General features: G+C 39.5%; 1 protein-coding gene across 1 annotated transcript in view; it reads left to right on the top strand.

The window, feature by feature from the left end:
- Positions 1-16,034, top strand: part of LOC149199839 (uncharacterized) — a 77,623-nt gene that overhangs the window by 58,562 nt on the left and 3,027 nt on the right. The window lies entirely within an intron of this gene.

Below are 16,034 nucleotides of genomic sequence, written 5' to 3'. Positions count from 1 at the left end.
GTATGCCTTGGAAGGCAGCTCGAATTACATAGCATGGAAGGATAGAATGGAAGCGATATTAGAAGACAATGGCTTGAAGGATTTCATTGATCAAGAAATCCCCAAGCCAGTTGCAGCTAATGCACAAGAGTTGGCTAAATGGAAGAAGTGTGTGGTGAAGATGAGACGGATCATCCTGGAGGGAGTTCGAGACCATATTGTCTCGAGTCTCCATGGGAAGGATACTCTATTTTCAATGTGGAAGACATTGAAGGGCCTCTATCAGAACAGTAGCGACCAGAGGAAACTAGCGCTCAAGGATAAGCTTCGGAAAATCAAGATGGGGAAGAGCGATACTATTTCTACATATCTGAACAAGCTCACCACCTGCAGAGACGATCTTGGTAGTGTGTAAATAACTATTGTCGATGATGATATTGTGAGCCTTGCTCTCCTCGGTCTTCCAAAGAGCTAGAATAGCTACCAGGACTCTGTGAATGGAAGGGACAAACTACCGGATTGGGAACGACTGTGGTTGGATCTCATGTAGGAGGAGATCAGGAGGAGCACACGAGATGGTTCTTCATCAAAGAATGATGATGAAGAAAATCTGGCCTTTGCAAGTAAGGCAAGGAAAGGGAAGGGGAAGGCTTCCCATTCCAAATCGAATTCTTCTCATGGAGGGAATAAGGTTGACAAGTCTAAAGTGAGATGATTTAATTGTCACAAGATGGGACATTATGTGACTAATTGCCCATCGAAGAAGTCCAAGAAGGGATCCTCGAAAGGATCAGAAGGTGAGGCATTAGCCTCTCAGTTCGAAATGGACTTTACCCTCATCGCATGCATGGTTTCATCGATGGTGGGTTATGTTCGGTATCTTAACAGTGGAGCCTCATTAAACATGACCGACAATAAACATTTATTTAGTACCTTGGAGGAGAAAGACCTCAAGATGCACATAGAGATGGGTGACGAAGGAAAGTACCGTGTTTCAGGAGTAGGCACGGTTGCTTTTCAGAGGGAGCATGGAGCTCCTCTCACATTGACAGATGTGAATTATGTGCCTAGACTGAAGAAAAACTTGGTATCTGTCACGATGTTGGAGGACAAAGGCTACGATGTTGTCTTCAGTAAAGGAAAGGCATTCCTAAGACACATAGCCGCGGGTCAGACCAAGAGGATCAGGATTTGAGTGAAGAATCTCTATAAACTAGAGGTAGATGATTTTGCAACATTGAGTTCGAAAGCAAAATTGGTGCAAAGCCAAGACATTAGTGAGTTATGGCATAGGCGGTTGGGCCATTTGCATCATGGGGCCTTGAAGATAATGCAGGAGATATCTACAGGTCTTCCCAAAGGTAAACTTGAGCAAGTTGACACATGCAAAGGTTGTACCTTGGGAAAGTATGCCAAGTTTTCCTTTCATGATCGAGATGGTCGAGCAGAGGCAATCTTAGAGTGATTTCATACTGATGTGTGTGGACCATTCTTGACAGCATCCATAGTGAAGCAAAGGTATTATGTGATTTTCATTGATGATTATTCTCACAAATTCTGGATTTATTTCATGTAGAAGAAGGACCAAACCTTCTCAAAGTTTTGTGAGTTCAAAGCTTTGGTCGAGAAAGAATTAGGGAAGAAGATCAAGGCGTTGAGAAGCGACAACGGTGGAGAATATGTCTCTCAAGAGTTTAAGGACTTCTATGCAACAGAAGGAATTAAACAAGAGTTTACAGGACCTCATAACCCACAGCAGAATGGGGTGGTTGAAAGGAAGAACAGAATGATTGTAGGGGAAGCACAGGCGATGTTGCATGACCAAGGCCTACCACTTCATTTGTGGGATGAGGCATGCAACATAGTGGTCTATTTGCAGAAGATAAGCCCACATCGCATACTTGGGATGAAGACACCAAAGAAAGCTTTCTTCGTTAAGAGACCAAATGTGGGTCACTTCAAGATCTTTGGCTCAACGGTATATTTCCATGTGACAAAGGATGCACAAAGAAGCTTGAGTTGGCAGCCGAGTTAGGGACACTTGTGGGGTACACTCATACACCCCACAACTATCAAGTGTACTTGCCTACCAGTCAGAGGATAGTGGTTTGCAAAGATCTCAAGTTTGATGAGCAGGAGGCCATGCAAGTTTCCCTTGAGAGGGAGCTCCAACTATAGGTTGTGGAGGAACTGTTTTTTCCTAAAGAGGAGGAGCCTCAGACTGATGCAAAGCAGCTGCATGCAGAGGATCCAAGAGTGGAGACATCCACTCAAGCAGAGTCTTCGGAGATGGATGAAAGTGCACAAGAGAAGCTAACAGATTGTTTTTGGATGTGAGAGAGAATGTGGGAGAACCATCTTCTCAGCGCAGACAGAGGAGGTCACCTGAGAGGTACACTGGATACATGGCCCTTGTTGGGGAATGTATTGATACCGAGCCATCTTCCTTTGAGGAAGAAGTGCAGCAACTGATTTGGGTTGATCTTATGGTGGAGTAGTATGACTCCATAGTTCAAAACAATGTTTGGGATGTGGTTCCAAGATGAGAGAACAAGTTAGTTGTGAGTTCCCATTGGCTTTACAAGGTAAAGCAAGCTGCTGATGGTAGTGTGGAGAAGCATAAGGCAAGATTTGTTGCCGATGGCTTTTCTTAGGCTGAGGGGATTGACTATGATGAGACTTTTGCATCTATCGCAAGGTACTCATCTATTAGATCAATGTTGGCACTATGATGGGTTGGAAGATCCATCAGATGGATATGAAGACTGAATTCCTCAATGGCTAGATTGAGGAAGAGGTGTACATAGAGAAGCTAGAAGGTTTTTAGACCTTCAATCGTGAGTTGCATGTGTACTGACTCAAGAGAGATTTGTACAGGCTGAAGTAAGCACCTCGTGCTTGGTACACCAGGATCGACAACTACTTCACAGGGTTGGGCTTCACAAAGAGTGAAGCAGATGCGAACCTGTACCACATCATGGTGAAAGGTAAGCAGTTGATCGTTGTACTTTATGTTGATGATCTCATATTGACAAGTGATGATCATTTGATCATGTATTGAAAGGAGGACCTTGCAAGAGAATTTGAGATGAAAGACATGGGTCTCATGCACTACTTCCTTGGCATGGAAGTGTGGTAGAAGGATGGGGGCTTGTTTGTGTCTCAAGGAAAGTATACCAACGAGATATTCAAGAGATTCCACATGGAGGAGTGCAAGCCCATGCAGACGAAGGAGGATGTTACTTTAAGATAGTTACTAGAGGTTATTGTGTACAAGCAGCTTGTGGGTTCACTGATGTGCTTAGTGAACACATGACCAGATTTGTGTTATGCGGTGAACCAGCTGAGTCAAGCTATGGTTCAACCTACCAAGATGTTTTGTAAGGAAACTAAGCATGTTTTGAGGTACCTCATAAGCACATCTCGGTATGGATTATGGTACAAACAGATAGAGGGAGTAAAGCTACAGGGCTTCACTGATGCAGATTGGGCAAGGAGTCCATCAGATTGGAAGATCACATCAAGAGGAATTATGAACCTTGGGTTAGTTGCAGTTTCTTAGTACAACAGGAAACAAAGGACAGTTGCACTCAGCTCGGCAGAGGCTGAATACATGGCTGCAAGTCAGACAGCATGTGAGGCCATCTGGATGTGGAAAATTCTAGTTGGTTTGTTTGATCAGAGGATCGATCGAACTGTGATCTATTGCAATAAGCAGAGTTGTATAAAAATCTCTGAGAATCCAGTATTTCATGACAGGTCTAAGCACATCGACATCCAGTATCATCATCTTAGAGACTGTGTGGTGAAGAGGATCATGTTGTTGCAGTATATTTTGACCGATGAGCAAGATGCTGACATTTTGACAAAGGCATTGTCAAAATGTAAATTTGAGTTCCATAGAGACAGGATTGGGGTGGCAAATAATCCCTTTCTTGTTGAGAGGGAGTGTTCAAATGTGGCAACAAGAATATTCCAATTTTAACTTGTCCTTGAATTAAAATTCGAATTTAGTCTTACCAGTTGCTTGAAAAATAATTAATTAATTCATCTTGAGTTAATTAGTTGGAGAAATTCAAGCTAGAAGTCTTTGTGAAGTCATGCAACAGTTATCCCTTAAATTAAGGAGATTATCCCTTAATTAGGAGATAAGGATGAGTTATATTTGAGTTGTAATTAGTTAGCTCAATTAACTGTGTTAAGTCCAGTTAAATTAGCTCCAAACAGTTTGAGGAACTAATTGTGAGTTCGATTAGTTAATGCATGCATGCATCAAACTAGTGTACTCCAGATAAATAAAGATTCTTTCATAAATAACTCATTCATGTCTATTCAGAGAAATACCCAAGTTGAGATTAAAGATAGGGGTAGTATACTATCAGTTGCATGAATTTTCCTATAAACAAAACTCATCCATGCAGAAGGAATTCATTCCTTGAGATTTTTGCAGTTTTACAGGGTGTAAGATCAGTGTGAGTGATCAGTGGTACACTTGGTAATAGCTGGATCACACAGGAGAAATTGTGCAAGTAAATAGGAGCTTGGAGGGCAGAGGAGAAGGCATATGAGCAGTCCATTTTTTTTGTGAGCATCAATGAGGGATTGTACTGAGAGTTGGCTAGCTGTGAGAGCTAAATCTTTGTGTAATCTTGATATATTTTCACTTGTATGATAATACAGATAGCAGGGTTTTTAGCTGAGGCCTTCCCCAGATTATTCTTCTGTGTTTCATGTGCATTGATTCTACTTCTGGTTATTTGTGTTCTGTTTGATCTTTCTCAAATCTATTAAGCTTCCGCAAGTTTGATTGTAGAAGTGGATTAAAGTATTTTACTTTAGTTATATTGCATTATCATGTTAATCTACAGTGAGAATTTCTACACTGGGAGTTGGAACTTTGGATTATGTGTTCAATCAAATCATCTCCATCCAATTGTCATCTTCCCATGTTTGTTTCTAAGGTATAAATTTGGGCTAAGTAGACTTCATCCTCTTCCTCCTCTTCTAGACATAAAGGTAATTCATGTTCAAGAGATGGTTGTGTTGAAAATAGCAACAAGAAATGCTAAATATAGAAGTTCTAAATTTAGTACTGCTATAAATAGCATTTCGGGATACCTTCCTATTTTAGCGAGTCCCTAAACTAAAATAGTGACGTAAAATTCGAATTTGATCTTAGCAATTGTTTGTAAATTAATTAATTTATTCATCTTGGGCTAATTAGTTAAGTAAAATCAAACATGAAGTCTATGTGGGGACATGCAATAGTTTCTCCATTAATTGAGGAATTTATCCATCAGTTAAAGAGATAAGGATGAGTTGTAATATTGAGTTGTAATTAGTTGACTTAGTTAGCTGAGTCAATTCCAGTTAGATTAATTAAAACAGTTTGTTGAATTAATGTGACTTCAGTTAGTAACTGTTGCACTTCAGATAACTGAATATTCTCTCACAAAAAATGCATGCATGTCATTTCAGACAGAGACCCAGTTGAGATGAGATGGAGGGGAATTGTACTATCAGTTGCTAGAATATTCCATTGTGAATATCCCTTTCATGTAGAAGGAATTCTTTCCTTGAGGATTGCGCAATTACTTCTTCAGGTTTTGTGAGTGTGATGAGGCCAATTCACACATGTGGCTTCACTTGACCCCAAGAAAAACTGCGCAAGGAAATAGGAGGCATGAAGGGCTTGAGGAGGACATATACAATGTCTATTCAGTATGTGAGTTGTATTGTTTGATTGCAGAGAGAGCAAGATAGCTTGAGAGATGATTCTTTTTGTAACTTGAACAAGATTTCCACTTGTATGATAATACAGAGTTGGGGTTTTAGGCTGAGGCTTTAACGAGGTTATTTCTTTTGTGTTATGTGTGATTGATTTCTCATTCTCAGTTATATGTGTTCTCTTGATCTTGCTCAATTCGATTAAGCTTCCGCAAAGTGTTGTAAAAGTAGATCTTGTATTGTGTTTTAGTATATTGCATAATCTATTAATCTATAGTGGGAATTTCTACAGACTAAGTAGGAGGGTACAAGACTGACTGCTTGGACATATGCCCATTTTTTATAGTCATATTTCCAGCCCTACAGCTAATGTAGACATCAACAATGGCTAACCAAGGCCTCCCAAGGATGAAAGGATAACTAGTAAGCTTGGCCTTAGGCTGGAGAAATAGGAAGTCGGCAGCGTACTCCCAAGAGTCAATGGAGAGAATCACATCCTCAACAATCCCCTCAGGGGTCACTGTGGAATGATCTGCAAGTTGTAAGACTGTTGTGGTCTTTCTTAATGAATCCTGGAGATTGAGCTTGAGCATGGTGTCCTTAGTCATTACATTAATGGCAGCCCCAAGATCAATCAAAGTGTGTGGGACAATGGTGCCATTGATGTGCACATCTACTACAGGGCTTCCACGGTCCAAGTACTTTGGGAAAATTACCTACCCCAGCATTAAGTCGAACAGACGTCCAATGGAATTAATGGTAGGGGTGTCTCTTTTTTTCCTCCATGGATGTTTGAAGAAATTCTCTTTAATCAACTTGTTGTAAATAGGTACATCTTTGATGGCTTGGAGAAGTGGAGTTTTGACACATAGGTTTTTCAATTCACCCAAAAGTTCATTCTCTTCTCAGGTAGGCTGGATTGGATGAGTTAATATCTTAGGAAAGGGTGGCGGATTTAGTCTAGGCATGCTTTCCTCTCTTTCCTCCTCACTCTCCCTAGGTGGAGGTGGAGGTTGGTTGTATGGGAGTACTCTCCCATATCTCAGGTTGATCTCCTAAATCTCGACAACATAATCAGGATAGGATGTCTCTCCATTGTGCACTTGTTGTGCCTATTTATTGTTCGGGTCGGATTTGGCTGGGCAGACATCTGAGGCTGTTTAGGTGGAGCAGGGTGTATAAGTTTTGGTTGAGTAGGTGGTGAAGGCAATAAATCTAGAGCATTGTTGTATGGGGGCCTCCACCCCTGGGGCGGTGCATTCCACTGAGGTTGTGGCAAAGCATATGGCTGAAATGACTAGATGGTTGGTTGGGAATGGTACTGAGGTGCAAAAGACCAAGGAGGAGGTGTAGACAAGGAGGGATAAGCAGGGGGGCCCCAAGAGGGAATGGATGTGATCTGGTTAGGGTTGTAATAGGCATGGGATGACCCTTGTGTTCCCTGCTGGTATGGCCGATGTGTTGAAAATAGCAACAAGAAATGATAAAAATAGAAGTGCTAAAAATAGCACTGCTATAAATAGAAGTTTGGGTACCAGTGCTGGATTGAGAAACAGGGAATGAAAAATGGAAGTGCTGAAAATAGCATTGCTATTTTTAGCAATTCAGGATGGATTCCAATTTTAGTCAGTCCTTGGACTAAAATAGGAAGTAAAATTCGAATTTTAACTTAACAGCTGTTTGAAAATAAATTAATTAATTCTCCATGAGTTAATTAGATGTGAAAAATCAAACATGAAGTCTATGTGAGGACATGCAATAGTTTATCTATTAATTGAGGAATTTATCCATCAGTTAAAGAGATAAGGATGAGTTCTAATTTGAGTAGTAATTAGTTGGCTTAGTTAACTGAGTCAAGTCTAGTTATAATTGATTTAAACCGTTTGTTTAAATTAAGTAAGTTCAGTTAGTTAATGCATGCTAGCATATAACTGTTGTTCTTCAGATAACTAAATATTCTCTCATGAATGACTCATGCATGTCAGTTCAGACAAAGACCCAGTTGAGATCAAAGAAGGGATAGTGTACTATCAGTTGGATGAATATTTTTCCTACAAAGGAAGCTCATCCATGATGAGGATTTATCTCCTTCAGGACTGCGCAGTTGGATTAGAGGTTAGTGAGTGTGTGAAGAGGCCAATTCACACAAGTGGCTGCACTGGACCCCAATCAAAATTGTGCAAAGAAATAGGAGGCTTGGAGGAAAAACTAGAGGTTAGATAGAGGCCTTTGACTGTCTATGAGCAGCAAAGGTATTGCAGAGAGAGCAGGATAGATTTTGAGCTAATTCCTTTTGTAATATTGGCTATATTTCCACTTGTATGATAATATAGAGTTGGGGTTTTAGACTGAGGCTTTCCCCTGGTTATATATTCTATGTTATGTGTGATTGATTTCTCCATATTAGTTATATGTGTTCTTATTGATGTTGCTTATGTTCGATTAAGCTTCTGCTAAACTGGTTGTAGAAGTAGATCAAGTATTTTTCTTTAGTCTATTGCATTATCAGGTGATCTACAGGTGGGAATTTCTACACGACGCCCATGAGGTCTCCTTTGATTTATGTAGCAGAGCGTTCAGTCACCCCTTCAGTTCCCTAATACACAAATTTTAGTCCAAGTAGAAAAGGGCACTTGTATGTGGAGTGATTTTCTTCACAGATCGAGCAGACTTCAATCAGATTCAATGGACATTCATTCCTAGGGTGCCTCCTTATGCATCTAGGGAAGAAAATAGCTAAGTCTCTCTCTGCTTCCTCCTGCTTTCTCTTGATGTTCATAGTGTCCATCTGTAGGGAAAGGATTTGCATCATTTCACTCTTGAAATCTTCCAACATATTTCCAATTTCACCCTTGATGGATGTATTGGAAGAGGATGGACTAGTCATTGGTTGACTACCCCTACCCTTTTTCCTAGATGCCCTAGAATGGTTCTTAAAGAGAGTGTTGATATATGCATATGGTAGTTGGTAGATGTCCCCTCTTTCTAGTAGGTTTAGGGTATCCATAAGATCTTCCGTTAACCCTCTGAGCAGGACTAGCTTGAGTGACTCAGAATCAAGTGTGCACCCGGCCCTTTTGTATCTAAGCTGGAATCTTTCTTCATAGTCCTCTTGGGATTCATCATGCCCTAAGGTCATCCTAAAAATTTCCTCTTTAGTGTCTTTAGACCTGGAATAGTCCTGATACTTTCTATTGAAGGCTTTCTGCATCTGAGCCCAAGTTATGATGTTATCCCCAGGTAAACCCATGAACCAATGCAAAGCTGCATCCTTGAGAGTGGATGGGAATAGTATCAAATTCTTCTAATCATTGGTGTAATCATACGTTATGCATATGAAAACAAAATCAAACAAGAAATTGTCTATATCTTCTGAGGTCGGGCCATGGAAATGAGGAAGAGTAGAGGGGCTTATGTTCTTCAACTTGGTATCCCCATTAGTTTCTCTGATCAGAAAGGCACCCTCAATTCTTTTTCTATCTCCTTTTTAATTTCTATTTTTAGCCATTAGGTCAGTTGGAATGGGTTCTCCTTCTTCTTCTCCCTCTGTAGGTTCTTCAAATATCTATGTTTGTTCACCTAAGGGGTCCTCCAATTCACAGCCACCAAAGAAGACGGAAGGTTGGTTGTTTGAAGTGGTGGGGGTATTTGGTAGAAATCTTCCTAAGTTATCCTTATTCCTACGATGCATGAAATAATTGTTTTTGTCTTGTTTTGTGTTTTTTCAAGCTTTGAGAATAATTGTAGAATTGAAATCACAAACTGAATGGAAACTAACTGTTGAATGACATCTCACTTGTAGAATGGGAAAGAAAGAAAGCTAACTTACAATTAATTTTGCAGAAATGAAGCTAATAGTAGAATGTCAGAGATAAGAAATGGAAGAAAGAAAGTAGAAATCACATATTACTCAGACACCTCCCCGACAACAACGCAAAAAAGTGATAAGCACCAATATTGCAGCAAGAATGCTACAACTCCTCGGGCTACCAACTTTACTTTATCAACCCAGGGTTTGTACAAACTTGGAGGTGGCATGGGTCTACTCTTTATCACTACTAAGCTAGCGATAGACCACTATGGTTTTTCAAACCAGACTTCTATTGATTCAGAAGAAGCTTGATTACCACTAAGAAAAAGGGAAATTTACACTAAAGAAAATCTTGTCTACTGCAGTAAGGAAAAGACTAAAATCAAATGCTGAAAAACACGATTCATCTAATTAACTGCTAAGAGGATTTTCTTCAAAAGAATGCTAAATTAACATATGTGCAATCCTATGTCCTAGGCATGCAAATTGAAATATCAAGCATTCTACTATTGTGCATGTAAATGAACAAAATAACTCTTTTTTCCGTTTTGTCCCTTTTTGTGTGAAAGTGTGAATGCTAACTTATTTTGGTGATGTGGCAGGTGGATTAGGGATGATGGTAAATGGGAGGCAAGTAGGGGTCTTCTTCCAGCTTCCTAGGGACTTTTCCCACAATTCGGCCTCAAAACAGGCCACTACAGGTCAACCTACAGGATGTCCTAATGCTCCTACATGATCCCTTGTATTCCTACAAGATACAGCCAAGAGCAAGAGGATGGGTTTGGAAGGTGATGTAAGTCTTATAGAAGGTGAATGGTGGATGAAATTAGGAAAGGGAATGCCTAGGAATCCTTTAGAGCTCAAAATAGAGTTGTGATATGGTTGGATTTGCTCAACAATCTTGGAGAAATATTCTTGTGGAATGATGAATTTGGTGAGGGATTTAGTGGAAGAAAGTGATAACCATGGATGGATGAGGTTAGGATGGGGTTTTTGATCATGAAATCTCTTTGTACTACTAAAAATCCTGCACTACAACAATCATTAAAATTTATCCATAAATCATGTAAACAATAAGGAGTTCAATTAACTAAGGAAAACAAAATTTCATGAGCTAGCTACCAATTTCATGCATGGGAAAACTAATGTGAAACCTTGATGATATCTAATGTAAGACTGAATGTAACAGAAATGACAATTAAATCCTATTCTTGAAATCCAGTAAAATGCTGGCCTAAGTAACAGAAAACCCTAAATTCCATGAGAAATCAGAATTCTGTCTTTTTGGGGCTGCATAGGATTTCTTTCCTCAAACCATGGTCCCTGAAGGGAGGAGTGAGGCCAAATCCACCTACTAAAATATTTTTGATATTCCTTTATATTCCTAAGCTAATGCTAAAGCAATGCACAAATGGACGCAAACTAATCAAATCCACAACTACTTGCAATGAAATAATGCTAAAGACAATTCAACCATTAATCTATGAAATTGACTAAGAATACAAATACAAGAAGAGGAGCCTTTGTTCCTAGGGTTGGGCCCTAACCCAAGAGCTTCAAGCCTCTGAGTCAACTCAGTGTTGGATCAAGGAAATGCTCATTCTCATTATCAAATCAGAAAATTACATAACAATGTCTTCCACAAGTCTTGAACTCGAAAATGCCTAGTATTTTTAAATCAAAAATTCGAATCCTAATGAGGCTCTAGGCCTCCTTATTTATACAACTGATGTCTCCAACGACTTCCTTAAATCTAGGGAGGCTGCTTTCCCAAACTCAATATGAACTGGCTCTTTAACTATCATTGGCTCAACTGACTTTTGATCTTCATGACTTGGCTTCTTGTAACTCCGAGCTAGTGTGAATTGATGGAGGAATATTCAAATGAGTGAGGAGTAAATGAGGAGGATCTATCTCCTATAATCTCTCCTCCTTGTTTCATTCAATTTTCGGCCCTTAATTAGCCAAAATTTCCATGATTTGATCTCAAAATACTACAATCAATGCACATTAGTCCATTAGGCATGATATCTCACTTTTACTCATCTCATTAAGCAAAATATAATCAAAATATGTAAGAAATTATGAGAAGAGTTGATTTGAATAAGCTAGGAGGTGTATTAAGGTCCATATAGTTACCCAATGATGAGGCTCATCACTAAGCTTAGCAAGTACAGTTTCTTTTAGACTGAGGTACATTACTTAGGACATGTGGTTTCCAAGGATGGCATATGAATGGACCTAGAAGAGGTAAGAGATATCATGGAGGGGAAGTTCCTAGAAATTTAGATGAGGTGAGATCCTTCATGGGATTAGAAGGGTATTATAAGAGGTTCATCTGGAACTCACCATGAACTTGTCTTCTAGTCTTACGATCACTTCCCAAACATTGTTTCTAATAATGGAGTCATACTCCTCAACCATGGCATAAATCCATACTATTTGTTTCGTTTCTTCCTTAAATGAGGATGGATCAACCTCTACACTCTCGCTCATCAGAGCCATGTAGTTAGTGTACCAATCTGGTGACCTCCTCTGCCTGCGCTGTGATGTGGGTTCTCCCACATTCTCTCTAGAATCATGCATCAATCTGTGAGCCTCTCTGGTGTGCTTCCTTCCATTTCTAGAAGTCTCTACATGAGTGGGCATTTCCACTCTCTTCTCCTCTGCATGTGGTCACTCCACATCATCCTGAGGTTCCTCCTTTGGAGATAAAAGCTCATCATCTACATGCAAGTGAATCTCCCTCTCAAGGGAACATCTCATGGCCTTCTCTTCATCAAAATTTGCATCTCTACGAACCATTTTCATCCTGTTGGATGGTAGGTACACCTGATAGTTGTGAGGTGTATCAGCATACCCCACAAATATGCCCAAATCATTTGTTGGCTCTAGATTTTTCCTTGCATCCTTAGTAACATGACAGTAGACTGATGAATCAAATATCCTAAAGTGTGCCACATCTACTTTTGTTCTGAAAATAAACAATTGTGTTGCATTCTTCAGCCCACAAGTGCAACGGTAGGCCCTGATCTTGTAACATCGCCAGTGAAACTCCCACAAAAATTTAGTTCTTCCTTTCACCCACCCCATTCTGATGTGGGTTATGAGATGCTATTACTTTCTGTCGAATTCCTTTTTATGCACAAAATTTCTTGGATTCATTCAACACATATTCTCCAGCGTTTTCACTTCTGAGAGCTTTAACTTTCCTGCTAGTATCTTTCTCGACAACTGCTTTAAATTCAAAAAAATTAGCGAACATCTCATCTTTTGTTTGGATGAAGAAAATATAGAACTTACGAGAAAAATCATGAACAAATATCACATAATACCTTTGCTTGGTATTGGAGGTTATCGAGAATAGTCCACACACATCTGAGTGACCTCTATCAAGGATCACTTGCGATCGATTATCTTTATCATGAAAGGAATCTTTAGTGTACTTCCCCAATGTACACCCTTTGCATGTGTCTCTCCATGATCTTCAAAGCTCTATGGTGCAAGTGACCCAAGTTTCTATGCCACAACTCACTGATGTCTCGGCTTTGCACCTTCTCTTCTTTTGTGCTCAAAGTAGCGCAAACTTATACATCTAATTTGTAGAGGTTCCTCACCCAAACTCTGATCCGCTTCACCTATTGTAAGGATATGTGACGAAGGAAATCCTTTCCCTTGCTAAATATCACATCATATCCATGATCCTCCAACATGGCAACTGAAACCAAATTATTTTTTAAACCTGGAACACACGTGACATATTTTAATGTGAGAGGAGAACAAGACTTCCTCTAAAGCATAATAGTACTGATGCTGGTGGCACTATACCTCCAATCATCTCCCATATTGATGTGCATCTGGAGGTCCTTCTCCTCTAATTCACTGAATAAATCATTGTCGTTGGACATATGGAATGAGGCTCCACTATCCAGGTACCACACACTACCCATCACTAATGTCACCATGCAAGCAAAGAGGGTGAAATCCAGCTCAAATTTTGAAGCAAGAGCTTCATCTACCACTCCTCTTAAGGGCTTCTTACAGGCCTTCTTATGCAGATACTTTATGGCATAGCGTCCCATCTCATGATAGTGAAAACATTTAATCTTCGACAAGTCATTCTTCTTGCAGCCCTTACTGGAATATGATTTGGAAAGGGATGACTTCTGCTTCCCTTTCTTCACCTTTCTAACTAAGGCACAATTCTCCTCATCATCATGCTTAGATGAGGATCCATATTTGGTGCTCCACCAAATCTCTTCTTGTACCAAGTTGGACCACAACCACTCCCACTCTAGTAGATTCTCCCTCCTATTAATTTGGTCCCTGTAGTTGTGCCATCTCTCGGGAAGGCCTAGAAGTGTTAGGCTCACCATATCATCTTTAGCAACTCTAACACTGACACTTCCAAGCTCATTGTGACATTGGGTGAAATTGGTTAAGTACTTCAGTATTGATTCGCCCTTATCCATCTTGATATTTCTGAGCTTGTCCTTCATTTCCAACTTCTTGTGGTCACTGTTGTTTTAAAACAGGTCTATCAAGTCCTTCCACATTACAAATGGAGTTTCCTTACCATGGAGGTTTGAGACAACATGATCTCAAACTCCTTCTAGGATAATCATTCTCGCCTTTGCCACACACTTTCTCCACTCTGCCAGATCCTGAGCATCAGCTGGCTTAGGAATATCTTTGCCTATGAATTCCTTAAGCCCATTGTCTTCCAACACTCCCTCCATCCTATCCTTCCAAGAAATATAGTTTGAACTACCCTTAAGGGAATATTCGAGTCTCAATCCATAGAAAGACATCTTGCTACCTCTGAAGTATGATACTGCAAATTTTATTTCTCCTGCAAAATACAAACTCGTATTCTCCTCTTCTATAGTGATATCAACTTTGATACCATTTATAAATTCCTTGTAGATTCAAAATTAAAATTGTAATATGCTAAAACAATTGACTTGAATCTACTCTACTCATCAGCGGAAACAATAAACAATTGATGGAATCATGAAGCATATAAGAGAAACAATTCAATCACACATAACACAATAATTTTCTGGGGAAAGACACAACTAAAAACCCCTGCTATCTGTATATTTCAATAATAAAAATTATGAGAAGATTACAATGCTTTGCTCAAGCCCGGGAAACCTTTGCACTATCTCTATCTATCTCACTACTTCTTAGACAAGCTCAAGCCAATACTTAGCCAATTTTGTTGCCTGCCAAGCTCCTATTTCCTTGTGATGTTCCCTTGGAAATTAGCCCATATTTAATTGGGAAATCCCACAATTATGAATTGCACAATCCTCATAGGCCTTCCTTTGATTGCATGCACCACTTATACAATCCATATGATTATACAATTGATAGTACATTGTCCTTGAACTCCAATCTCAGCTGGGTCTTTATTTAATTTGACATGCATGAGTTAATTATGAGTGAATCTTCAGTTTACTAATCACTTCATGTTACACCCCATTACAGAAAGTTACACCCCACTACCGCAGGTTACACCGCACTACAGTAAGTCACACCCCACTATAGTAAGCTGCACCCTATCACAATAAGTTACACCCCACTATAATAAGTTACACCCCACTGATGTTGGTTACACCCCACTATTGTTCGTTACACTCAACTGTTATTGGTTACACCCCACTATTTTTTATCTGCCACTAATTCCTTCATTAGTTGGAACTAGTTTAATTGCCTTTAACTCAATTGGACTGAATTAAATAATTACAACTCAAAATAGACTCAACTAGTGCTCCTAATTCTAGGAGACACGCTACATGACACTAGTTAGACCCTCAACTTGAATTAACTAAGCTAAATATGCCAAGTTAACTTAATTAACTATTACAATTTGCCATGAGATGTGGAATTACAATTTAATTCAAGGACAAATTAAATGAGTAACTTCTTGCTGCATTTTCAACAAATGCCACGAAGGATAGGTGGCTACGTGGATGCTTTGTGGGCTCTAGGATGTGCCTCAAGAAGGAAGAAGGTACAAAGAATTGGAAAATCTAAGGGTTTGAGGGATATTACAACATGAATTATTTCTTTCACCCCATATTACCTCCAAAAATCATATACAAAGGAAAAAAAGCAAAGGTATCAGGCCCTATGGGACCTGATAGTTTAGGTTGAGGTGACATGTGCCATGGAGGCATGATGTGTTTGCATGTATGCCATGTGATGGTCATTGTTAACATGGAGAGATATAATTAGCCAGACTTAAATTGAGCATATCTTTCAATACGGGAGTCAGATTGAGGTAAAGTTTATATTGTTGGAAAGCTCTTAACGAACTTAATGCAATGGTTTTGTCCAAATTTAATTCAGCAAGCTTTGGAGAATCAAGATTTTTGTAACGAAATTTTCATAGTGAGAACATATAGGTTGGGCTAGTTAAAAGTAACACCTCCCATAGCTTGGGAAGAGAAAGGGGGTGGGAGGAAGATTTACATTCATAGTGAGTTCACTTTTCTTCATTTTTGCATTT

This window comes from Pinus tabuliformis, chromosome 2_1, assembly GCF_031772625.1.
Source record: "Pinus tabuliformis cultivar Carrire ecotype Pingquan chromosome 2_1, CPIR1, whole genome shotgun sequence".
Taxonomy (NCBI): Eukaryota; Viridiplantae; Streptophyta; class Pinopsida; order Pinales; family Pinaceae; genus Pinus; species Pinus tabuliformis.
The sequence above is the reverse complement of the archived record's forward strand: the minus strand, read 5'-3'. Positions and strand labels throughout refer to the sequence as shown.